This window comes from Anomaloglossus baeobatrachus, chromosome 8 (genome assembly GCF_048569485.1).
Source record: "Anomaloglossus baeobatrachus isolate aAnoBae1 chromosome 8, aAnoBae1.hap1, whole genome shotgun sequence".
In the NCBI taxonomy this organism is placed as follows: domain Eukaryota; kingdom Metazoa; phylum Chordata; class Amphibia; order Anura; family Aromobatidae; genus Anomaloglossus; species Anomaloglossus baeobatrachus.
The window spans coordinates 60,562,425-60,590,165 of record NC_134360.1 but is presented as its reverse complement, the minus strand read 5'-3'; positions in this window follow the sequence as shown (position 1 = coordinate 60,590,165).

The following is a 27,741-nucleotide window of genomic DNA, read 5'->3' as shown; positions in this document are numbered from 1 at the left end:
TTGGCTATCTGTACAGACGATCTCCTCATGACCCACTTCAATATGAGCTGGCGAGAGGCCAGAATGTGTGAATGGAAACGTGAACAGCTCTTCCGAGTGTCCAAGTGTGGGATCATTAATGTCCGAGGAGGACGTGTACTCAGCCTGGTGGTAGGAAGGAGGATCAGGTTCAGAAATGTGCGGTGCAGTATCACGGCTACTGACACTTGACCGTGTGGAAGACAGAGTGTTTGTGGTGGTGCCAATCTGACTGGAAGCATTATCCGCTATCCAACTAACAACCTGTTGACACTGGTCTTGGTTCAAGAGCGGTGTACTGCTGCGGTCCCCAAGAATTTGGGACAGGACGTGCGAGCGACTAGATGTGGCCCTTTGTTGTGGCGAAATTAGAGCTTGCCCACGACCTCGGCCTCTGCCTGCACCACCATCACGTCCACTTCCTTGTTCCTTGCCAATGCCCTTGCGCATTTTGCAATGCTGTGCACTGCTGACGTGTATATTCACTACTTGTGCGTTATATCAAAGTTTCTGGAAATTGCACACCAGTGCACCTGTACGCTGCCACCAACAGGCACACACGTGCGGTTTTAAAAACCAAGCACGGACGCAATAATAACCTAACACAGGTTTTAGGAGCAAAAATTAAGAACTCTGACACTATCAGCCACTGCTGACTGACGTGTATTATACACTACACTTGTGCGTTATATAATAGTTTGGTAAACGCACACCAGTGCACCTGTACGCTGCCACCAACAGGCACACACGTGCGGTTTTAAAAACCAAGCACGGACGCAATAATAACCTAACACAGGTTTTAGGAGCAAAAATTAAGAACTCTGACACTATCAGCCACTGCTGACTGACGTGTATTATACACTACACTTGTGCGTTATATAATAGTTTGGTAAACGCACACCAGTGCACCTGTACGCTGCCACCAACAGGCACACACGTGCGGTTTTAAAAACCAAGCACGGACGCAATAATAACCTACTAACAGGTTTTTTTGGGGAGCGACAATTACAGTACAGACAAGTCAGACACTATCTGGACTGTTTTACACTGTGTACACCAGCCCCAGATATGAAGGCTGGTATACGGTCACCACTACCCTGCCTGCCTGCCTGCCTGTATACTGCTACAATAGTCCTGACAAGGACTCTTTTGGTCACTAGCCTGTATTCAGACCTGGCTATACCCTGCCTGTATATAGCAACAATAGTCCTGAGAAGGACTCTGCTACTGTACTCCGACCTGGCTATACCCTGCCTGCCTGTATACAACTAGAATAGTCCTGAGAAGGACTTTTGGTCACACTGTTTGCAGCCCTGCAACTGAAAAAGCTATAAAGGGCCGCAAAGCTTTCCCTGAATCAGCGACACTCTCCCTACACTCACTGTCAGAATAGCTGTGAGCAGAGCACAGCGCGCCGGCCGATATAAAGGCTCGGTGACGCTGTGCAGGCCGGCCAATCACTGCAATTCCACAACTAACAGGGCTGTGGCATTGCAGTGGTCTGCCAGCCAATCCCTGCATGAGGGCTGGCTCTCAAAAGAGCGCCAACATGCAGAAATGAAGACCACGAGTAAAGCACGAGTATCGCGAGATTACTCGGTCCCCGCCGAGCAGCCCGAGTACAGTGATACTCGTGCGAGTACCGAGTAGTGACAAGCATGCTCGCTCATCACTATTCTCTACATCAACTGAGGTCTTCAGAGGCGGGTGCATAAGTCCAGCACCTCATTACAAATATATAACTATCTTGGTGGACAGAGTTTACTGGAACTATGTAGAAGTTCCCACTTTTTATACAGGACACGTCATTTCCCCCGTTCTCCACCATGACCACAAACTCTACAAGAAGATGCTGCTGTTATTTGATATTCACAGAAACAAGACAGATGGAGCGAGGTCAGAACATGATGGGAGTAGTAATAATGATAATTGTTCTGGGAGACAACATATCAGGTGAGAGAGGGTACAACACCCGAGCAGTGTACAATCTAATATCTATATAGTCCAGTATCTAGCTGATATCTCCTGGTGGGATCTCTCTCAGGATTCCTCTCAGTGGAAATCACAGTGTTCCAGATCCCGGAGGTCCATGCCACCACCGGCAGCGACGTCTTCCTACCGTGCACGGTCACCTATAACATCTCTGGAGTGGAGAATGTGACTATCGGATCTTACAAGTGGTATCGGCGCCTGGTAAAGACCGGGCCAGAGGTGTCTGATAGGAATAAGGATTTCTCCGGCCGAATCTCCAGAGCGACTACAGAACAGTTCATCAGTGACAGATCAGCCCATCTCACCATACACAACGTGAATCCCACCGACTCCGGAAATTATTACTGCAAAGTCTCTATTCACGGAGGGATAACTGGAAGTGGTAGCGGCACCAAGCTCAATGTTACTGAAGAGGCAGGTGAGAAACAATATCTATACATCTGTACATATATCTATGTAGGGAAAATAGAATCACCGCCTGAGGGTGCAAAATCCAAATCAGACCTCAACCAGGTCTACAATAGATAATGTCCAAAGAAGTCCAATAAATGAAAAATACAAGGTGACTTTATTAGAGCATATCCAATAAGAAGGTTTTACTTCCTCCTGGAACCGTTCTCAAGCATCATAAGGTGCAACTGAGCGGCTTTAAATAGAATATCGCAGACATCATCCCATAAACAGTGATTGACTAATTCATCAATCACAAAGCATAAGACACACAATGAACAAACCATAAAAAAAGATTACAGAGACCATAAAGCATAATATATAGAGATACATTTCAAATCAATAAAGGGGATCATAAAACATGAGTATGTGAATTGGACACTTAGCATCAGCTACAGTTGAAACCAGAAGTTTACATCCACTATACATAAAGACACATCTCCAGGTTTTCCCCTCCGCTCTCTATATAGACACATCTGTAGGTTTTTCCCTCCGCTCCCTATAAAGATGTGACGCCCTGGGCAAGCCAGGGGTCACAGGTCATTGCACCACCACACCCTACATCCCAGTTAGGTACATCAAAGCTAACCAAAATCCTTGTTGCCTTCCTCCAGAGGCTGATGTTCACACCAGGGGGTGGGCCAGGCGGTTGGCTCCGCCCACCGAGGAGTTCACAGCTCTGGAGGCGGGAAGAACCAGGCAGATTAGCTCAGGGAGAGCTTGAGTAAACAGTGAAGTTGAGGAAGTGGAAGTGGTAAAGGAGGAGTAGGAGAAGTTGAAGGAAGGTGAAAGGTGACAGAAAGAAAGCCTAAAGAGAGTCCAGCTGTGTGCAGGACAGGGTCAGCAAGGTCAGCAACGGCGGTGACTGTCTGGAGGGGGACCGTTTGGAAGTTCCTGGAAGGACCGCGGACGGGTAGTGGCCCGGCGGTCTGGAGCAGTGTACCAAAGGACAGTCAGCACCAGGGCAGGGGCCTCTCGGACCCCGGCAAGGCTAGGAGTCGCCAGAATTTGCCAAATCCATCAGTGAAGGGGACGTAGATCCCCCAACAACCAAGTCCCGATTGAAGGCAACAGCCCAACCATTGTAGCAGAAACACCGCCACCGCCAGGGCACCAGTTTCTCAGGGCCAGCGCCTGCGGGCAAAGAGTAGAGCTCCTCCGGTCCAGCTTGAAGCCGGGGAGCAGGTTACCGGTGGGAACCCATCGCTACCAACACAGAAACAAAGGTGCAAGGAAAAGGGACATCACCGTCACCTACTGGGAGAGCAAGTGCAGCCGTCCGTGGGAACCGTCTTTCCAGCCGTGTGGTTTACCGTAAAACTGTGTCAACGTCTCAGGCTGAGTGAGTACCACAGTGCCGCAAGGCACAGCGCTGCCCCCGCGTCCCTGCGCCCACTGGGCCCTGCATCTCCCATCTCATCACCGGGCCCCGGGATCACCAACCCCTACCCACGGAGGGGCAACACAACACCTGGCTGCTCCGCATCACCATCCCCGGGATCCCCATACTGAGCAGCGGTGGTGAAATCACCACAACCGTGGGTGGCGTCACGGACAATAAACTATCCCCACACCCAACACCCCCCTTTTCACTCACGGGCGAGGAGTGCCGCTCGAGAACCCCCGGGATCCGGCCCACAGCTCGAGTCACCACTGAGCAGCAACCGCCGGACCCGAGCAGAAGGGGTGAGCGTAGTGTGCTGACACCCTCAGGATCTTACCGCTCTGCCGTTTGGTAGAGGTACGCCTTGTTACTGCTGGAGGTATCCGGCTGAAAAATTTCAGAAATCGCCATCTTTGGCGCGAAAAGTTCCCGCTCGAGCGTCTTCTTGAGTAGCAGAGGCGCGAAGGCCAAAACCCCGCCCCGAGAGAGGGAGGGGCCGGAAAGAGCTAAGAGGGACGCGATGGCGGCTGGACGCATGTGAGTGTGGCGGTGCAGCAAACACACTGGGAACCCCCCGGTCCACCGACCCTAACGGGAAATGTCCGCCCCACCTAGTTCTGCAGAGACTACCGAGCTGGTGTCTGGAACAGCGGCATGGCTGAGGGCCCGGGCGGCGGAGATCTGCCGTCACTATCGGAGTCAGATCGGCGGGCTGATGGAGCAGTGGGCCGCGGAGGTGGAGGCGCTAGTTGCTGTGGCACGAGTGTATGGAGTGGAGGCCGTGATGGAGGAGCTGGAGAGTGACCCATGCCCCTGTGTCCCCGAGGGACCGGCCGCTGCGGCTGAGGGACCCGGTCTGCCCCTGGCTCCTGTGTTACCTCCGTCCTACTCACTCGCGTGCTGCACCGCACCTGGCCCGTCGGGTGTGCCTCTCTCTTTGACTGCGACGGGGGCAGAAGATAGCGACTCCGGGCCTGACACTGAGCCTGTGTCAGAAGAAGAGGAGGGGGTCGTTGCCCTGCCTGGCATGGATGCAACTTATGTTCCCCGAACCGGGGGCAACGGGTATCGGGCGGCCCTTCCACGCCGTGCTTGCTACGCACTGGAGGGGCTGGTGCCCGTGTCCTTCCACCCCGAGCCGGGTGAGGAGGACGAAAATACCCAGTAGGGCAGCGGATGCCCGCTGCACCGTCCCCGTTGGGACCACCACTGAGTTGCTTGTTTGTTTGAAAGTTGAAAAAGTTTACAGAAAATGATAAGAAAAATGATTACCGTGTACTTCATCTGATTGTCAAAAAGTGATTTGCAACCGGCCGGAGCCGGCACCGTTGTCCCAGTGGGGACCGTTTAAAAAGTTATTTTGCATGGGAACTATCCATGGACAAGCCCGTGAACTTGCAGGGCAACCACAAACGTTAGTGGCTTGTAAATAAGTTGTTTACCGTTACCGTTTTCCGCAATGCCGCCTCCGGAGAGGCAGGTTGGAGGGAGGGCCCTCAGCAGAGCAGGCTGGGGCCCAGCCACCACAGGAACCGGTGGCTACCCTCTGGAGGGGAAGGACAGATCCCGCTCGGGTACCGTGTGCTGGACTGTGGGTCAAGGGGTGCTGCCTGGGCTTTAGGGGCAGCATCAGGGCCAGGTTGCTTGGGTGGGAGAGAGCGGAAACCGTAACCGTAAACCGTTTGAAACGTTTAAGTAAAAGTGCCTCCCGTTATGTGAAGATTCATTAAAAATGTAAATATGTTACTGTTTTACCATGTTATACCTTTTTATGCATTTGTACAAAGAAAGCCACAGCCACTCCATGATTTACCAGGAATTAATATAACACAGTAAAAAAAAAAAAACCATGATGATCATAATACCTGGATGGGGACTAGGACAAGTCGTTTAATTCGAATACAAGAAAAACAAGAAAAATTGCGACCAAAGTATTGGTAAATAGGTGCAGGGCGGCACAAACAAGTGTGGACATAGGCAATGATCTATAGCGGACTACTGACAAACCATAAATGCTGATTACTAGTAGTGGTAGCGGTTGTATGTTAACCGGTATATCTATGTGTGTAGTCAGATAATAAATAGTCCACCAGGGAAACTGCATGGAATATACAGGCTGGAATATACACCCAAACAAACTCCTCAAAAAATCATCATGGCAACCACATAAAGAGTATATTAGAATAATAAATAAATAACAAACAGGGTTGCACAAAGTTAGTGGAGGGTTATGGAAAGGATCCCAGCCTCCAATGATAAGAGAGACATTGATAATTGCAGTTTTACCTGGGAAGTATGAAGACCAAGAGAGCCTGCGTCCAACCCGACGGCCGTTTCGGCTGTAAAGCCTTCGTCAGGGGGCGTGGCAAAGTGAGGGGAAGTGGAAGTTAAAAAGAGGGCGTCCGCCAATCAGAGTGAGTGGAAAAATTGACGTCTCCAAGTTGCGCGCGCTGTCAAGGGCAACCAGGGACGCTTAGTGCGTGCCGCACCGCTCCCTGCACGACACTTCCGGTCACATGACTACCATGTGTGCGCATCAAATGGCAGTCACGAGAGCGGACGTCACACAGGGTGGTACGGTGCAGCGCCGCAACCACGTCCCCACGCCCATGGCATAGATGCGCGCACATCTCTTGCGGCCGGAACAATACGATATTAGAGAATAAGAACAATATATTGGCCACAATGTAGCACCATGGGATATATAATAGCTATCATACATAAATATTCGACACTCTCTAAAGATCGTATCATAGGCCATACCTTATATCAAAAAATCATCATCATCATTAATCAAAGATCACAGTACAAGTCACACTTCATATCAAAATACAGGATTATATGGATAAAGATAACACTTATTACACCAAATATTGGATTACTACCAAATGCCAAACAATGATAGCATGTGAGTACATATGTATGCGCCCATAATCTCCCAACGCACTAACACATGCGCACACACCAATACGCATGCACATACACACACACACACATACACACACATACACACACACACACACACACACACATACACACACATACACACACACACACACACACACACACACGTGCATATATAAATACACTGCACTCAGTCACACAACCACATACACACACATGTGCACATATATATATATACACCCCCACACACACACCCCCACACACATACATGTGTACATGCGGGACCACACACCACATACTAACACATACACCTATAATGCATGTGTGCGTGCATATGCGCATACACATGTGTGCACAAGCAATGCACACATCATGCACTTAATATGAGCTAATGGTAGTGTGCCAGTATGGATTTCACACATATATATAGTCACATCTGTATGTTGGTCCTAGCCACCTCGACACATACATGTACACACAGGTGCGTGTGCGAACACCACCACAGCTTACAACGACCGCAGTCACAGCCACATGTGTGTGCCCCGGTCATGCAAGCATGTAAACGTACCAACATACTCCGGACAGCAAGGTAATGCAATGAACATTGTGCATGTAAGGGCAGAAATACATATAACCAAACATTATCCTATGAAAAAATTCATGATCAGTCTGACGGTGTTGAATGATGGTGCCTCAATATGGTCCGGCCGAACATGTAAGTAATCCAACATCACACACAGGATAAATCCGGCAAAAGAAAAGGAGGACGCCTAATAAAATCATAAAAAGGACATATGTTAATGTAATATAAAAACACAAGGAAAAAACCCCCTCGAGAAAAGAGACCACGGCCATCATAAAAATGAGGAATAGGAGATGTTTTCATTTAAACCCATGGGATAAAGAGTTTTAAGAGTCCAAATTCATCTGGCCTCCATCCTGGCCAGTCTCTGACTGATCTTACCGCCACGGATGTTGGAATCAAGGTGATCAATACCCCTGACCCGTAAAAGCGCTGGATTGGACTGATGACATTGTTTAAAGTGACGTGGGATAGTTTTTAGAGATGGAATATCTTGGCAATCAGCTGCTGCAACAATCCCATTTACGTGCTCACGGATGCGCACCTTAAATTGCCTAGTCGTCAAACCAACGTAGATTTTGGGGCAGGGGCAAGTGGCATAATAGACCACCGCCGTCGTAGTACAGGTGATGTATTTTTTTATGGAAAAAGTGTGTTCACCCATGGAGTCGGAGAAAGAGTTAGATCTGTCCACATTCGGACAGGCTACACATCGGCCACAAGGTGCACAGCCAGTACGAGGGGTCACAGAGCCAAACAAAGGAGGCTGAGTGACTCCCTCATAGTGGCTAGCAACAAGATAGTCACGTAAGTTTCTGGATCTCCGAATACTCAACATGGGTCTATCAGGGACTATCTTGGCCAAGATCGGATCGGCCTGTAAGATGGGCCAAAATTTCTGCAAGCACGATCTCATTGCCGGAAATTGGCCATGATAGTCCGTGACAAACCTTACAGTATCACCTGCTTGAGATCTCTTTGGGGCATACAATAAGGAATGACGGGTGGAGTGTCTTGCCCTATTATAGGCTCTCTTAACACACCGCCTACTGTAGCCCCTTGCATAAAATCTATGCTTAAGGTCGACGGCTCTTTTTTCGAAGTCCACATCGGTGGAACAGATCCTACGGAGCCGCAGGAACTGTCCCACTGGAATGGACCGGATCATATGGCCAGGATGGGATGAGGACGCATGCAAAAGCATGTTTCCTGCAGTCTCTTTCCGAAAAATGTCGGTTTGAATGATGTTATTAATATCCTTTTTGACTGTAACGTCAAGGAAATCGATGGACTGTGTGTGATGGGTATAGGTGATACGGATGTTCAAATCATTGGAGTTGAGGGTTTTCATGAACTCATGGAGTTCAGTCTCCGTGCCCTGCCAGATCAAAAAGATGTCGTCGATGTACCATGTCCAAAATAGGACACGGTCCATCGACGGCAGCCGATCCGACAGGAAGAGGTCCCTCTCCCACAGCCCCAGAAACAGGTTGGCAAAAGAGGGGGCAAACGAGGCCCCCATAGCTGTTCCCTGGAGCTGCAGATAGAAGGACCCCTTGAAGACAAAAAAGTTGTGAGTTAAGGTGAACTCCAACAGCTCCATTATTAGGGCCACCATGTCCATCGCTGTATTGGACATTTCCAAAAAGAAGAATCTAGTAGCCCGAAGTCCGTCACAATGCTTAATACTGGTGTACAGGGATTCAACATCACCTGTCACCAGTAATGTATCACCCCCCACACAGAGTCCATCGACCTTCCTGAGGAACTCGCCAGTGTCCTTGATAAAGGAAGGCAGTCCCTCCACAAGTGGCTGGAGTTTGGTGTCAATCTAGCGGTTCACATGCTCCAAGAAATTTCCTCTGCCTGAGACAATAGGTCTCCCTGGTGGCACATTGATATCCTTATGGATCTTCGGCAAGAGGTATAGAGTGGGAATCACTGGTTCAATAACCTGAAGTGCAGAAGCCAGCTCCTTGGTGACAACATTGCCGTCTAGCGCTGCTTTAAGGGATCTCTGAAGCAATGTTGTAAAAGCAGACAAGGGATTATATGTCAATTTTTTATAGCAAACCCTATCACGTAGTTGTCTGAATGCTTCTTTTTCTTAGAGATCCCTTGGCCAGACGACAACGTTCCCACCCTTGTCCGCTGGCTTCAAAAGCACATCAGGCAAGGACCGCAACTCCCTCAACCTGACTCGCTCTTGCCGAGTGAGATTATCAAATGTAATACCAGCTGGAATATTATCAAATTCTTTAGATACCAAATTAACAAACATTTCCACATTGGCACAGGACGAAAGTGGAGGGAATCTCCTGGAGCGTGGACGTATTGAAGGGGGGATCTTACCTCCCTCGGACACATTGTGTTCAATGGCGAGCTCCTCAAGGTCTCTCAGGGCCGCTTGTTCCTCCTCTGTAGGGAAAATTTGGTGTAAATTAGTATCAAAAAAATATTTTTTAAAAAGTAGAGAGCGAGCAAATAGATGCAGATCTTTAGTAGCTATAAATTTATCGAATCTGGCAGTTGGTGAGAAGGAGAAACCCCTTTCCAAGAGAGAAATATCAGAAGATAGATCGTGTGAACTTAGATTAATCACCTTATTGGAATGCTTATAGCCAGAGGTCCTATAAATATTCGATTTAATAGAAGATGTCGTATTCTCTCTTGGTCTCCCAATCATCATACCAGAACGAGTGGTGATACTAGACTGAAGAGATGATGCATCTGATTGGTCACTGATTGAAGAAAGGGATGAAAAGGAGGAGGCGCGAGCCGCCCTAGGTGACCCAGAAGGATCTACTCTCCAGAAATAAACAGACTTCTGGAGAAAATCTCGTTGATCCCGAGCCCATTTCCTGGCTTGTGTGTCATGTATCTTCTTGACACATCCGTCCAGAGCTTTTTCTAATTTAGAATCATAAATCGACATTTGATCCGGAGAACACTCTTCCTTAAATTTAGACTGTATTTCATCCAATTTACTGTCGATAGTAGTAATATTTTTAGTATTTAGTTCAATCAACAGTTCCATAAAAATGGAGGAACAAGTGTTGCAAGCGTCCTCCCACTTGGAGATGAAAAGTGCGTCATCAATGGGAAAAGTGGGGATGACATGGACCCTTAGACCACGGGGAAATACATTTTTGGATAAATATCTCTGTAAAAATAGGCGATTCCACCATAATTTAGACCTCTTGAGATGTAATTGCTGGATTGATGGACTCTGTGTGGGGGGTGATACATTACTGGTGACAGGTGATGTTGAATCCCTGTACACCAGTATTAAGCATTGTGACGGACTTCGGGCTACTAGATTCTTTTTGGAAATGTCCAATACAGCGATGGACATGGTGGCCCTAATAATGGAGCTGTTGGAGTTCACCTTAACTCACAACTTTTTTGTCTTCAAGGGGTCCTTCTATCTGCAGCTCCAGGGAACAGCTATGGGGGCCTCGTTTGCCCCCTCTTATGCCAACCTGTTCCTGGGGCTGTGGGAGAGGGACCTCTTCCTGTCGGATCGGCTGCCGTCGATGGACCGTGTCCTATTTTGGACACGGTACATCGACGACATCTTTTTGATCTGGCAGGGCATGGAGACTGAACTCCATGAGTTCATGAAAACCCTCAACTCCAATGATTTGAACATCCGTATCACCTATACCCATCACACACAGTCCATCGATTTCCTTGACGTTACAGTCAAAAAGGATATTAATAACATCATTCAAACCGACATTTTTTGGAAAGAGACTGCAGGAAACATGCTTTTGCATGCGTCCTCATCCCATCCTGGCCATATGATCCGGTCCATTCCAGTGGGACAGTTCCTGCGGCTCCGTAGGATCTGTTCCACCCATGTGGACTTCGAAAAAAGAGCCGTCGACCTTAAGCATAGATTTTATGCAAGGGGCTACAGTAGGCGGTGTGTTAAGAGAGCCTATAATAGGGCAAGACACTCCACCCATCATTCCTTATTGTATGCCCCAAAGAGATCTCAAGCAGGTGATACTGTAAGGTTTGTCACGGACTATCATGGCCAATTTCCGGCAATGAGATCGTGCTTGCAGAAATTTTGGCCCATCTTACAGGCCGATCCGATTTTGGCCAAGATAGTCCCTGATAGACCCATGTTGAGTATTCGGAGATCCAGAAACTTACGCGACTATCTTGTTGCTAGCCACTATGAGGGAGTCACTCAGCCTCCTTTGTTTGGCTCTGTGACCCCTCGTACTGGCTGTGCACCTTGTGGCCGATGTGTAGCCTGTCCGAATGTGGACAGATCTAACTCTGTCTCCGACTCCATGGGTGAACACACTTTCTCCATAAAAAAATACATCACCTGTACTACGACGGCGGTGGTCTATTATGCCACTTGCCCCTGCCCCAAAATCTACGTTGGTTTGACGACTAGGCAATTTAAGGTGCGCATCCGTGAGCACGTAAATGGGATTGTTGCAGCAGCTGATTGCCAAGATATTCCATCTCTAAAAACTATCCCACGTCACTTTAAACAATGTCATCAGTCCAATCCAGCGCTTTTACAGGTCAGGGGTATTGATCACCTTGATTCCAACATCCGTGGCGGTAAGATCAGTAAGAGACTGGCCAGGATGGAGGCCAGATGGATTTGGACTCTTAAAACTCTTTATCCCATGGGTTTAAATGAAAACATCTCCTATTCCTCATTTTTGTGATGGCCGTGGTCTCTTTTCTCGAGGGGGTTTTTACCTTGTGTTTTTATATTACATTAACATATGTCCTTTTTATGATTTTATTAGGCGTCCTCCTTTTCTTTTGCAGGATTTATCCTGTGTGTGATGTTGGATTACTTACATGTTCGGCCGGACCATATTGAGGCACCATCATTCAACACCGTCAGACTGATCATGAATTTTTTCATAGGATAATGTTTGGTTATATGTATTTCTGCCCTTACATGCACAATGTTCATTGCATTACCTTGCTGTCCGGAGTATGTTGGTACGTTTACATGCTTGCATGACCGGGGCACACACATGTGGCTGTGACTGCGGTCGTTGTAAGCTGTGGTGGTGTTCGCACACGCACCTGTGTGTACATGTATGTGTCGAGGTGGCTAGGACCAACATACAGATGTGACTATATATATGTGTGAAATCCATACTGGCACACTACCATTAGCTCATATTAAGTGCATGATGTGTGCATTGCTTGTGCACACATGTGTATGCGCATATGCCCGCACGCATGCATTATAGGTGTATGTGTTAGTATGTGGTGTGTGGTCCCGCATGTACACATGTATGTGTGTGGGTGTGTGTGTGTGTGTGTATATATATATATGTGCACATGTGTGTGTATGTGGTTGTGTGACTGAGTGCAGTGTATTTATATATGCACGTGTGTGTGTGTGTATGTGTGTGTATGTGTGTGTGTGTGTGTGTATGTGCATGCGTGTTGGTGTGTGCGCATGTGTTAGTGCGTTGGGAGATTATGGGCGCATACATATGTACTCACATGCTATCATTGTTTGGCATTTGGTAGTAATCCAATATTTGGTGTAATAAGTGTTATCTTTATCCATATAATCGTGTATTTTGATATGAAGTGTGACTTGTACTGTGATCTTTGATTAATGATGATGATGATTTTTTGATATAAGGTATGGCCTATGATACGATCTTTAGAGAGTGTCGAATATTTATGTATGATAGCTATTATATATCCCATGGTGCTACATTGTGGCCAATATATTGTTCTTATTCTCTAATATCGTATTGTTCCGGCCGCAAGAGATGTGCGCGCATCTATGCCATGGGCGTGGGGACGTGGTTGCGGCGCCGCACCGTACCACCCTGTGTGACGTCCGCTCTCGTGACTGCCATGTGATGCGCACACATGGTAGTCATGTGACCGGAAGTGTCGGGCAGGGAGCGGTGCGGCACGCACTAAGCGTCCCTGGTTGCCCTTGACAGCGCGCGCAACTTGGAGACGTCAATTTTTCCACTCACTCTGATTGGCGGACGCCCTCTTTTTAACTTCCACTTCCCCTCACTTTGCCACGCCCCCTGATGAAGGCTTTACAGCCGAAACGGCCGTCGGGTTGGATGCAGGCTCTCTTGGTCTTCATACTTCCCAGGTAAAACTGCAATTATCAATGTCTCTCTTATCATTGGCGGCTGGGATCCTTTCCATAACCCTCCACTAACTTTGTGCAACCCTGTTTGTTATTTATTTATTATTCTAATATACTCTTTATGTGGTTGCCATGATGATTTTTTGAGGAGTTTGTTTGGGTGTATATTCCAGCCTGTATATTCCATGCAGTTTCCCTGGTGGACTATTTATTATCTGACTACACACATAGATATACCGGTTAACATACAACTGCTACCACTACTAGTAATCAGCATTTATGGTTTGTCAGTAGTCCGCTATAGATCATTGCCTATGTCCACACTTGTTTGTGCCGCCCTGCACCTATTTACCAATAAAGTTTTTTCACTTTGTACCCTGGACTTTGGTCGCAATTTTTCTTGTTTGTATTCTTTTTATGCATTTGCAGAAAAATAAAACCGGTGTTGGACGGGCAGCCCGCGGACGGTCTGCATTTTGCTAAGGGGGAATGTGACGCCCTGGGCAAGCCAAGGGTCACAGGTCATTGCACCACCACACCCTACATCCCAGTTAGGTACATCAAAGCTAACCAAAATCCTTGTTGCCTTCCTCCAGAGGCTGATGTTCACACCAGGGGGTGGGCCAGGCGGTTGGCTCCGCCCACCGAGGAGTTCACAGCTCTGGAGGCGGGAAGAACCAGGCAGATTAGCTCAGGGAGAGCTTGAGTAAACAGTGAAGTTGAGGAAGTGGAAGTGGTAAAGGAGGAGTAGGAGAAGTTGAAGGAAGGTGAAAGGTGACAGAAAGAAAGCCTGAAGAGAGTCCAGCTGTGTGCAGGACAAGATCAGCAAGGTCAGCAACGGCGGTGACTGGCTGGAGGGGGACCGTTTGGAAGTTCCTGGAAGGACCGCGGACGGGTAGTGGCCCGGCGGTCTGGAGCAGTGTACCAAAGAACAGTCAGCACCAGGGCAGGGGCCTCTTGGACCCCGGCAAGGCTAGGAGTCGCCAGAATTTGCCAAATCCGTCAGTGAAGGGGACGTAGATCCCCCAACAACCAAGTCCCGATTGAAGGCAACAGCCCAACCATTGTAGCAGAAACACCGCCACCGCCAGGGCACCAGTTTCTCAGGGCCAGCGCCTGCGGGCAAAGAGTAGAGCTCCTCCGGTCCAGCTTGAAGCCGGGGAGCAGGTTACCGGTGGGAACCCATCGCTACCAACACAGAAACAAAGGTGCAAGGAAAAGGGACATCACCGTCACCTACTGGGAGAGCAAGTGCAGCCGTCCGTGGGAACCGTCTTTCCAGCCGTGTGGTTTACCGTAAAACTGTGTCAACGTCTCAGGCTGAGTGAGTACCACAGTGCCGCAAGGCACAGCGCTGCCCCCGCGTCCCTGCGCCCACCGGGCCCTGCATCTCCCATCTCATCACCGGGCCCCGGGATCACCAACCCCTACCCACGGAGGGGCAACACAACACCTGGCTGCTCCGCATCACCATCCCCGGGATCCCCATATTGAGCAGCGGTGGTGAAATCACCACAACCGTGGGTGGCGTCACGGACAATAAACTATCCCCACACCCAACACCCCCCTTTTCACTCACGGGCGAGGAGTGCCGCTCGAGAACCCCCGGGATCCGGCCCACAGCTCGAGCCACCACTGAGCAGCAACTGCCGGACCCGAGCAGAAGGGGTGAGCGTAGTGTGCTGACACCCTTCTCCCCGCCCGCGACAAAGACACATCTGCAGGTTTTTCCCTCCGTTCTCTATAAAGACACATCTGCAGGTTTTTCCCTCCGCTCCCTATAAAGACACATCTGCAGGTTTTTCCCTCCTCTCTCTATAAAGACACATCTGCATGTTTTTCCCTCCGCTCTCTATAAAGACACATCTGCAGGTTTTTCCTTCCGCTCTCTATAAAGACACATCTGCGTGTTTTTCTCACTAACTGACATAAAATCAGAATAAACATTTCACGTTTTAGGTAAATTAGGAACCAAAATTATTTATATTTGCCAAATGCCAGAATAATAAGAGAGAGAATGTTTTAAGGCATTTTTATTACTTTTTGCAAAGTCAAAAGTTTGCATTCACAGACATTATCATCATCATCCCCATTGAGGCTCACAATCTAAATTCCCTATCAGTATGATTTTGGGGTGTGGGAGGAAACTGGAAAACCCTGAGGAAATCCACACAAACATGGGGAGAACATACAGTGGGGGAAATAAGTATTTGATGCAATTTTGCATGTTTTCCCACCAACATAGAATGGAGATGTCTGTAATTATTGTCTGCCGAGGGAGAAAATGGTCAGACGGATGGAGAAGCTTTTATACTATGAAACTATGATCTGGGGGAAGGGAGGCTAGCGGAGCAAAATACGGTAATAGAGCAGATAGAAATAGTAAAGCACTAGGGGTCAGAGTGTTTAGGGGGATGGGACATTTAACACGCAACATCATGGGGACACACCAGTGACGTGATCGCGGGTCTCTGATGGGTTGCTGTGACAATATGGGGGTCTGCTGAAGGCCTTCATGCTTGTCAGAGCAGTGTTCCTCCGAAACCTGCCTGTGTCTCGGCTAAGGAGCAAGTGATTTATATTATATGCAGCAATGCTATCGTGTATAGCACAAGTGATGAGGCAATCGCAGCCTCAAATTCCCGAAGGGGACTATTAAAAACAGTAAAAAAAGAAAAAAGTTTTAAAATGTATGAAAAAAAACCCTAAAAGTTGAAATCCCCCCCTTTTGCCCCATTAAAAATAAAGATAATTAAAAAAAAAAAAAATACACGTATGCCTTCAGAAAAGTCCGATCTATCTAAATATAACAATAATTAACCCAATTGGTAAAAGCTGTAAACAAAAAAATATTCAAGAATGCCAAAATTACATTTTTGGGTCACTTTAATACCACACAAAATGCTGTAGCAAGAGATGAAAACATCATCTCTACCCAAAATTATATCAATAAAAACATTGTTTTGCCCTGCAAAAAATAAGTCATCACACAGCTTCATCAACCGAAAAATGAAAACATTATGGGTCTTGACAAATGGCAAAACAACCCCCGAAAATGTATTTTCCAAACTTATGGGGGGTTTTCACCTATAAAATAATGAGAAAACTGGACATGTTTGGTATCGCTGTAAAGGTAATGTAAGGCATGCAAGACTTTCAAATAAACTTGTCTTTAGTTCACTTGTGCTGCAGGAAGCATTTACCACATCTATTTGTGTAATTTATGTTCTAGCTGCGTCCCTCTCCTCCCCTTTCCTATGTACAGCTCACATTCTCCATCCATATCAGTCCCTCTCTCCTGCCCTATCCTATGTATGTGGCGCCCCAGGACCTGGTCGCCACAACAGCATTGCCCTCCCAAAGGGTTAATGCTGAGCCTGGAGGTAATTGGGAGATCTATTGGCCAGTAAGTTAACACCCAACACAGTTCTCCCTCCGGCCAGCAGGGGGAGCTCTGAACCTGGAACTTCAGGGAGCATTCCTTAAGTCTGGCTGAAGGGAGGAAGTAGTAGTTAGTCTGGACACAGGAGTGAAAGAGTGCAGACGCAGAGTAGTGCTGCCTTGTGAAACTGGGGCCTAGAGCTGGGATAGCTTGGCCCAGTGAAGCAAGGGGAGCAGTGAGGCACAGCAGAGACTCGAACATCGGAGTCTGTAGTTGCCAGGGCATAAAATCCATCCCTGGTAGCTGAATCCGGAGGGCAGGAGAGCTGCAAGCCCCTGGCCCAGAAGTAATCTGAAGGTACAGCTGCATTCCAAGGGCCCGGTGTGGACTCCAGCAGAGAAGCACCAGAGAGGGCCTGCGCAGTCTACCACACAGAAAAGGGGACGAACAACAAGTCCCAGCAGCAAGAGGGCAATTGCAAACCCAAAGTGCAGTGTCCTAAAACAGCAGAGAAAGATTAAGGAGTAGGCCTCATACTCAACTGGCCAAAGATCACCCCAGGCACTTCCAGGCCGGCCGGACCATCTTTACCATCTGTGACGGTCTCCCTGGACCAAGTTTCTGCCGAGTAAAAGAGGAGAAGGTAAAGAGACTACTGTTTGTGCCTGTTTCTTTCATTGCTTGTCGGCCCTGCACCGTGTTAGTCACACAACACCATAGACTTCCACAAGCACCAACTGTGCCCCGGGCATTGCTCCACCTGTGGGGAGCAGTACCACCATTGCTGCTATAACATCATCCCGGTGGCCTCACACAGCAGCGGCGGCTTAATAGCCGCAGACCACAGGTGGCGTCACGAACACAAACTTTATTCACCTAGCCACATATTCAACTGACACCCACCAGGGCCACGGAGCCGGGCCCAGCCACCACTGACTACCACCGGACTAGTCCAGCCCGGCACCGGGTGTCCCACAGCCCTGGGGTGGGCGAGTCATGTACAGCTCACATTCTCCATCCATATCAGTCCCCCTCTCCTCCCCTATCATATGTACAGCTCACATTCTCCATCCATATCAGTCCCTCTCCTCCCCTATCCTATGTATAGCTCACATTCTCCATCCATATCAGTCCCTCTCTCCTCCCCTATCCTATGTACAGCTCACATTCTCCATCCATATCAGTCCCTCTCCTCCCCTATCCTATGTATAGCTCACATTCTCCATCCATATCAGTCCCTCTCTCCTCCCCTATCCTATGTACAGCTCACATTCTCCATCCATATCAGTCCCCCTCTCCTCCCCTATCCTATGTACAGCTCACATTCTCCATCCATATCAGTCCCCCTCTCCTCCCCTATCCTATGTACAGCTCACATTCTCCATCCATATCAGTCCCCCTCTCCTCCCCTATCCTATGTACAGCTCACATTCTCCATCCATATCAGTCCCTCTCTCCTGCCCTATCCTATGTACAGCTCACATTCTCCATCCATATCAGTCCCCCTCTCCTCCCCTATCCTATGTACAGCTCACATTCTCAATCCATATCAGTCCCCCTCTCCTCCCCTATCCTATGTACAGCTCACATTCTCCATCCATATCAGTCCCGCTCTCCTCCCCTATCCTATGTATAGCTCACATTCTCCATCCATATCAGTCCCCCTCTCCTCCCCTATCCTATGTACAGCTCACATTCTTCATCCATATCAGTCCCCCTCTCCTCCCCTATCCTATGTACAGCTCACATTCTCCATCCATATCAGTCCCCCTCTCCTCCCCTATCCTATGTACAGCTCACATTCTCCATCCATATCAGTCCCTCTCTCCTGCCCTATCCTATGTACAGCTCACATTCTCCATCCATATCAGTCCCTCTCCTCCCCTATCCTATGTATAGCTCACATTCTCCATCCATATCAGTCCCCCTCTCCTCCCCTATCCTATGTACAGCTCACATTCTCCATCCATATCAGTCCCCCTCTCCTCCCCTATCCTATGTATAGCTCACATTCTCCATCCATATCAGTCCCCCTCTCCTCCCCTATCCTATGTACAGCTCACATTCTTCATCCATATCAGTCCCCCTCTCCTCCCCTATCCTATGTACAGCTCACATTCTCCATCCATATCAGCCCCCCTCTCCTCCCCTATCCTATGTACAGCTCACATTCTCCATCCATATCAGTCCCACTCTCCTCCCCTATCCTATGTACAGCTCACATTCTCCATCCATATCAGTCCCTCTCTCCTCCCCTATCCTATGTACAGCTCACATTCTCCATCCATATCAGTCCCTCTCTCCTCCCCTATCCTATGTACAACTCACATTCTCCATCCATATCAGTCCCTCTCTCCTCCCCTATCCTATGTACAGCTCACATTCTCCATCCATATCAGTCCCCCTCTCCTCCCCTATCCTATGTACAGCTCACATTCTCCATCCATATCAGTCCCTCTCCTCCCCTATCCTATGTACAGCTCACATTCTCCATCCATTTCAGTCCATCTCCTCCCCTATCCTATGTACAGCTCACATTCTCCATCCATATCAGTCCCCCTCTCCTGCCCTATCCTATGTACAGCTCACATTCTCCATCCATATCAGTCCCTCTCCTCCCCTATCCTATGTACAGCTCACATTCTCCATCCATATCAGTCCCCCTCTCCTCCCCTATCCTATGTACAGCTCACATTCTCCATCCATATCAGTCCCTCTCTCCTCCCCTATCCTATGTACAGCTCACATTCTCCATCCATATCAGTCCCTCTCCTCCCCTATCCTATGTACAGCTCACATTCTCCATCCATATCAGTCCCCCTCTCCTCCCCTATCCTATGTACAGCTCACATTCTCCATCCATATCAGTCCCTCTCTCCTGCCCTATCCTATGTACAGCTCACATTCTCCATCCATATCAGTCCCCCTCTCCTCCCCTATCCTATGTACAGCTCACATTCTCCATCCATATCAGTCCCCCTCTCCTCCCCTATCCTATGTACAGCTCACATTCTCCATCCATATCAGTCCCCCTCTCCTCCCCTATCCTATGTACAGCTCACATTCTCCATCCATATCAGTCCCTCTCTCCTCCCCTATCCTATGTACAGCTCACATTCTCCATCCATATCAGTCCCCCTCTCCTCCCCTTTCCTTTGTACAGCTCACATTCTCCATCCATATCAGTCCCCCTCTCCTCCCCTATCCTATGTACAGCTCACATTCTCCATCCATATCAGTCCCCCTCTCCTCCCCTATCCTATGTACAGCTCACATTCTCCATCCATATCAGTCCCTCTCTCCTGCCCTATCCTATGTACAGCTCACATTCTCCATCCATATCAGTCCCCCTCTCCTCCCCTATCCTATGTACAGCTCACATTCTCCATCCATATCAGTCCCCCTCTCCTCCCCTATCCTATGTACAGCTCACATTCTCCATCCATATCAGTCCCCTCTCCTCCCCTATCCTATGTACAGCTCACATTCTCCATCCATATCAGTCCCCCTCTCCTCCCCTATCCTATGTACAGCTCACATTCTCCATCCATATCAGTCCCCCTCTCCTCCCCTATCCTATGTACAGCTCACATTCTCCATCCATATCAGTCCCTCTCCTCCCCTATCCTATGTATAGCTCACATTCTCCATCCATATCAGTCCCCCTCTCCTCCCCTATCCTATGTACAGCTCACATTCTCCATCCATATCAGTCCCCCTCTCCTCCCCTATCCTATGTATAGCTCACATTCTCCATCCATATCAGTCCCCCTCTCCTCCCCTATCCTATGTACAGCTCACATTCTTCATCCATATCAGTCCCCCTCTCCTCCCCTATCCTATGTACAGCTCACATTCTCCATCCATATCAGTCCCCCTCTCCTCCCCTATCCTATGTACAGCTCACATTCTCCATCCATATCAGTCCCACTCTCCTCCCCTATCCTATGTACAGCTCACATTCTCCATCCATATCAGTCCCTCTCTCCTCCCCTATCCTATGTACAGCTCACATTCTCCATCCATATCAGTCCCTCTCTCCTCCCCTATCCTATGTACAACTCACATTCTCCATCCATATCAGTCCCTCTCTCCTCCCCTATCCTATGTACAGCTCACATTCTCCTTCCATATCAGTCCCCCCTCTCCTCCCCTATCCTATGTACAGCTCACATTCTCCATCCATATCAGTCCCTCTCCTCCCCTATCCTATGTACAGCTCACATTCTCCATCCATTTCAGTCCATCTCCTCCCCTATCCTATGTACAGCTCACATTCTCCATCCATATCAGTCCCCCTCTCCTGCCCTATCCTATGTACAGCTCACATTCTCCATCCATATCAGTCCCTCTCCTCCCCTATCCTATGTACAGCTCACATTCTCCATCCATATCAGTCCCCCTCTCCTCCCCTATCCTATGTACAGCTCACATTCTCCATCCATATCAGTCCCTCTCTCCTCCCCTATCCTATGTACAGCTCACATTCTCCATCCATATCAGTCCCTCTCCTCCCCTATCCTATGTACAGCTCACATTCTCCATCCATATCAGTCCCCCTCTCCTCCCCTATCCTATGTACAGCTCACATTCTCCATCCATATCAGTCCCTCTCTCCTGCCCTATCCTATGTACAGCTCACATTCTCCATCCATATCAGTCCTCCTCTCCTCCCCTATCCTATGTACAGCTCACATTCTCCATCCATATCAGTCCCTCTCTCCTGCCCTATCCTATGTACAGCTCACATTCTCCATCCATATCAGTCCCCCTCTTCTCCCCTATCCTATGTACAGCTCACATTCTCCATCCATATCAGTCCCCCTCTCCTCCCCTATCCTATGTACAGCTCACATTCTCCATCCATATCAGTCCCCCTCTCCTCCCCTATCCTATGTACAGCTCACATTCTCCATCCATATCAGTCCCCCTCTCCTCCCCTATCCTATGTACAGCTCACATTCTCCATCCATATCAGTCCCTCTCTCCTCCCCTATCCTATGTACAGCTCACATTCTCCATCCATATCAGTCCCCCTCTCCTCCCCTTTCCTTTGTACAGCTCACATTCTCCATCCATATCAGTCCCCCTCTCCTCCCCTATCCTATGTACAGCTCACATTCTCCATCTATATCAGTCCCCCTCTCCTCCCCTATCCTATGTACAGCTCACATTCTCCATCCATATCAGTCCCTCTCTCCTGCCCTATCCTATGTACAGCTCACATTCTCCATCCATATCAGTCCCCCTCTCCTCCCCTATCCTATGTACAGCTCACATTCTCCATCCATATCAGTCCCCCTCTCCTCCCCTATCCTATGTACAGCTCACATTCTCCATCCATATCAGTCCCCCTCTCCTCCCCTATCCTATGTACAGCTCACATTCTCCATCCATATCAGTCCCTCTCTCCTGCCCTATCCTATGTACAGCTCACATTCTCCATCCATATCAGTCCCCCTCTCCTCCCCTATCCTATGTACAGCTCACATTCTCCATCCATATCAGTCCCCCTCTCCTCCCCTATCCTATGTACAGCTCACATTCTCCATCCATATCAGTCCCTCTCCTCCCCTATCCTATGTACAGCTCACATTCTCCATCCATATCAGTCCCCCTCTCCTCCCCTATCCTATGTACAGCTCACATTCTCCATCCATATCAGTCCCCCTCTCCTCCCCTATCCTATGTACAGCTCACATTCTCCATCCATATCAGTCCCTCTCCTCCCCTATCCTATGTACAGCTCACATTCTCCATCCATTTCAGTCCATCTCCTCCCCTATCCTATGTACAGCTCACATTCTCCATCCATATCAGTCCCCCTCTCCTCCCCTATCCTATGTACAGCTCACATTCTCCATCCATATCAGTCCCTCTCCTCCCCTATCCTATGTACAGCTCACATTCTCCATCCATATCAGTCCCCCTCTCCTCCCCTATCCTATGTACAGTTCACATTCTCCATCCATATCAGTCCCCTCTCTCCTCCCCTATCCTATGTACAGCTCACATTCTCCATCCATATCAGTCCCTCTCCTCCCCTATCCTATGTACAGCTCACATTCTCCATCCATATCAGTCCCCCTCTCCTCCCCTATCCTATGTACAGCTCACATTCTCCATCCATATCAGTCCCTCTCTCCTGCCCTATCCTATGTACAGCTCACATTCTCCATCCATATCAGTCCCCCTCTCCTCCCCTATCCTATGTACAGCTCACATTCTCCATCCATATCAGTCCCCCTCTCCTCCCCTTTCCTTTGTACAGCTCACATTCTCCATCCATATCAGTCCCCCTCTCCTCCCCTATCCTATGTACAGCTCACATTCTCCATCCATATCAGTCCCCCTCTCCTCCCCTATCCTATGTACAGCTCACATTCTCCATCCATATCAGTCCCTCTCTCCTGCCCTATCCTATGTACAGCTCACATTCTCCATCCATATCAGTCCCCCTCTCCTCCCCTATCCTATGTACAGCTCACATTCTCCATCCATATCAGTCCCCCTCTCCTCCCCTATCCTATGTACAGCTCACATTCTCCATCCATATCAGTCCCCCTCTCCTCCCCTATCCTATGTACAGCTCACATTCTCCATCCATATCAGTCCCCCTCCTCCCCTATCCTATGTACAGCTCACATTCTCCATCCATATCAGTCCCCCTCTCCTCCCCTATCCTATGTACAGCTCACATTCTCCATCCATATCAGTCCCCGTCTCCTCCCCTATCCTATGTACAGCTCACATTCTCCATCCATATCAGTCCCCGTCTCCTCCCCTATCCTATGTACAGCTCACATTCTCCATCCATATCAGTCCCTCTCTCCTCCCCTATCCTATGTACAGCTCACATTCTCCATCCATATCAGTCCCCCTCTCCTCCCCTATCCTATGTACAGCTCACATTCTCCATCCATATCAGTCCCTCTCCTCCCCTATCCTATGTACAGCTCACATTCTCCATCCATATCAGTCCCCCTCTCCTCCCCTATCCTATGTACAGCTCACATTCTCCATCCATATCAGTCCCCCTCTCCTCCCCTATCCTATGTACAGCTCACATTCTCCATCCATATCAGTCCCTCTCTCCTCCCCTATCCTATGTACAGCTCACATTCTCCTTCCATATCAGTCCCTCTCCTCCCCTATCCTATGTACAGCTCACATTCTCCATCCATATCAGTCCCTCTCTCCTCCCCTATCCTATGTACAGCTCACATTCTCCTTCCATATCAGTCCCTCTCCTCCCCTATCCTATGTACAGCTCACATTCTCCATCCATATCAGTCCCTCTCTCCTCCCCTATCCTATGTACAGCTCACATTCTCCATCCATATCAGTCCCCCTCTCCTCCCCTATCCTATGTACAGCTCACATTCTCCATCCATATCAGTCCATCTCCTCCCCTATCCTATGTACAGCTCACATTTTGCATCCATATCAGTCCCCCTCTCCTCCCCTATCCTATGTACAGCTCACATTCTCCATCCATATCAGTCCCCCTCTCCTCCTCTATCCTATGTACAGCTCACATTCTCCATCCATATCAGTCCCTCTCCTCCCCTATCCTATGTACAGCTCACATTCTCCATCCATATCAGTCCCTCTCCTCCCCTATCCTATGTACAGCTCACATTCTCCATCCATATCAGTCCCTCTCCTCCCCTATCCTATGTACAGCTCACATTCTCCATCCATATCAGTCCCCCTCTCCTCCCCTATCCTATGTACAGCTCACATTCTCCATCCATATCAGTCCCCCTCTCCTCCCCTATCCTATGTACAGCTCACATTCTCCATCCATATCAGTCCCCCTCTCCTCCCCTATCCTATGTACAGCTCACATTCTCCATCCATATCAGTCCCTCTCCTCCCCTATCCTTTGTACAGCTCACATTCTCCATCCATATCAGTCCCTCTCTCCTACCCTATCCTATGTACAGCTCACATTCTCCATCCATATCAGTCCCCCTCTCCTCCCCTATCCTATGTACAGCTCACATTCTCCATCCATATCAGTCCCTCTCCTCCCCTATCCTATGTACAGCTCACATTCTCCATCCATATCAGTCCCCCTCTCCTCCCCTATCCTATGTACAGCTCACATTCTCCATCCATATCAGTCCCTCTCCTCCCCTATCCTATGTACAGCTCACATTCTCCATCCATATCAGTCCCTCTCTCCTCCCCTATCCTATGTACAGCTCACATTCTCCATCCATATCAGTCCATCTCTCCTGCCCTATCCTATGTACAGCTCACATTCTCCATCCATATCAGTCCCCCTCTCCTCCCCTATCCTATGTACAGCTCACATTCTCCATCCATATCAGTCCCCCTCTCCTCCTCTATCCTATGTACAGCTCACATTCTCCATCCATGTCAGTCCCTCTCTCCTCCCCTATCCTATGTACAGCTCACATTCTCCATCCATGTCAGTCCCCCTCTCCTCCCCTATCCTATGTACAGCTCACATTCTCCATCCATATCAGTCCCCCTCTCCTCCCCTATCCTATGTACAGCTCACATTCTCCATCCATATCAGTCCCCCTCTCCTCCCCTATCCTATGTACAGCTCACATTCTCCATCCATATCAGTCCCTCTCCTCCCCTATCCTATGTACAGCTCACATTCTCCATCCATATCAGTCCATCTCCTCCCCTATTGTCGCGGGCGGGGAGGAGGGTGTCAGCACACCGCGCTCACCCCTTCTGCTCGGGTCCGGCTGCTCAGTGGTGGCTCGAGCCGTGGGCCGGATCCCGGGGGTTTCTCGAGCGGCACTCCTCGCCCGTGAGTGAAAGGGGGGTTTGGGGTGTTGGGATAATGTCCGTGACGCCACCCACGGTTGTGGTGATGTGTAGCACCACCGCTGCTCGATGCGGGGATCCCGGGGATGGTGAAGGGGAGCAGCTAGGTGTTGTGTTGCCCCTCCGTGGGTAGGGGTTGGTGATCCCGGGGCCCGGTGATGGCTTGGGAGGTGCAGGGCCTGGTGGGCGCAGGGACACGGGGGCAGCGCTGTGCCTTGCGGCACTGTAGTACTCACTCAGCCTGAGACGTGGACACAGTTTGTACGGTAAACCAAACGGCTGGTAAGACGGTCCCACGGACGGCTGCTTTGCTTTCCCGGTAGGTGACGGTGATGTCCCTCTTCCTTGCACCTGTTTGCACGGTTGGTTGCGATGGGTCCCCACCGGTAACCCGCTCCCCGGCTTCAAGCTGGGCCGGAGGAGCACTACACTTTGCCCGCAGGCGCTGGCCCTCAGAGACTGGTGCCCTGGCGGTGGCGGTGCCTCTGTTGTACGGGTTGGGCTGTTGCCTTCAATCGGGACTTGGTTGTTGGGGGAATCTACGTCCCCTTCACTGACGGATTCGGCAAATTTGGCGACTCCTAGCCTTGCCGGGGTCTGAGAGGCCCCTGCCCTGGTGCTGACTGTCCTTCGGAACACTGCTCCAGACCACCGGGCACACAGCCAACGGGGTCCTTCCAGGAACTTCCGAACTGTCCCCCTCCAGACAGTCACCGCCGTTGCTGACCTTGCTGGCTTGCCCTGCACAAAGCTGGACCTTCAGGCTTTCCTCTCTCTGTCACCACTCTTGCTTTTCTTTACTTTCACTTAGTTGTTTACTCCTCTCTAGCTCTCAGCTAGACTTCACTCTTGCCCTCCCTGGGCTAATCTGCCTGGTACTTCCTGCCTCCAGAGCTGTGATCTCCTTGGTGGGCGGAGCCAACCGCCTGGCCCACCCCCTGGTGTGAATCATCAGCCTCTGGAGGAAGGCAACAAGGATTTCTGGTTCAGCTTAGGTGTGCCTACCTGGGATGTGGGGTGTGGTGGTGTGTGACCTGTGTCCCCTGGCTTGCCCAGGGCGACACATTCCCCCTTAGCAAAATGCAGACCGTCCGCGGGCTGCCGTCCTACACCGGTTTTATTTTCTGTAAAAAGGGGATAACAGGGTTAAACATAACATAAGACATTTTTAATAAATCTTCCCTAACGGGAGGCACATTTTACTTTAACGTTTCAACGGTTTACGGTTACGGTTTCCGCTCTCTCCCACCCAAGTAACCTGGCCCTGGTGCTGCCCCTAAAGCCCAGGCAGCACCCCTTGACCCACAGTCCAGCACACGGTACCCGAGCGGGATCTGTCCTTGCCCTCCAGAGGGTAGCCACCGGTTCCTTTGGTGGCTGGGCCCTAGCCTGCTCTGCTCAGGGCCCTCCCTCCAACCTGCCTCTCCGGAGGCGGCCTGCGGAAAACGGTAACGGTAAACAACATATTTACAAGCCACTAACGTCTGTGGTTGCCCTGCAAGTTCACGGGCTTGTCCATGGAAAGTCCTCCATGCAGAACAACTTTTTAACGGTCCCCACGGGGACAACGGTGCCGGCTCCAGCCGGTTGCTAATCACACGGTGAATCAGGTGACTTCTTCGGTAATTTTACTTATCATCTTTCAACTTTTAAACTTTTCAAACACACAAGCTGGTGGTCCCAACGGGGACTGTGCTGCGGGCATCCATTGCCCTACTCCAGTTCCTCTAGTGCTAAGGCGGACCCATCCTCTGCCACCAACATCTCAAACATGCACTGACATGCCTGCTGTGACAGAGGTACCCGGTACCCATTTCCACCGGTACGCGGAGTATGATAAACCACAGGGTCCCCCACATAGCGGGAACGCTCAATTGCTCCTTCAGCCGCAACAGCGGGCCCGGAGCTGGGGCAGGAGTCGTCATTTCTTGTCTCTGCGTCAGGCGGGTTGCCGCCAGCTGCCGCAGCCTCCTGGTCTCCAGCATCCAACACTTCATCCCCATCTGCAGTAGCATGGAGCAGCGGAGTAGGCGAGCCTATGTTGAGGCGCCCCATCAGTGATGGCAAGGGCGATGCATAGGCCGAGACTAGGC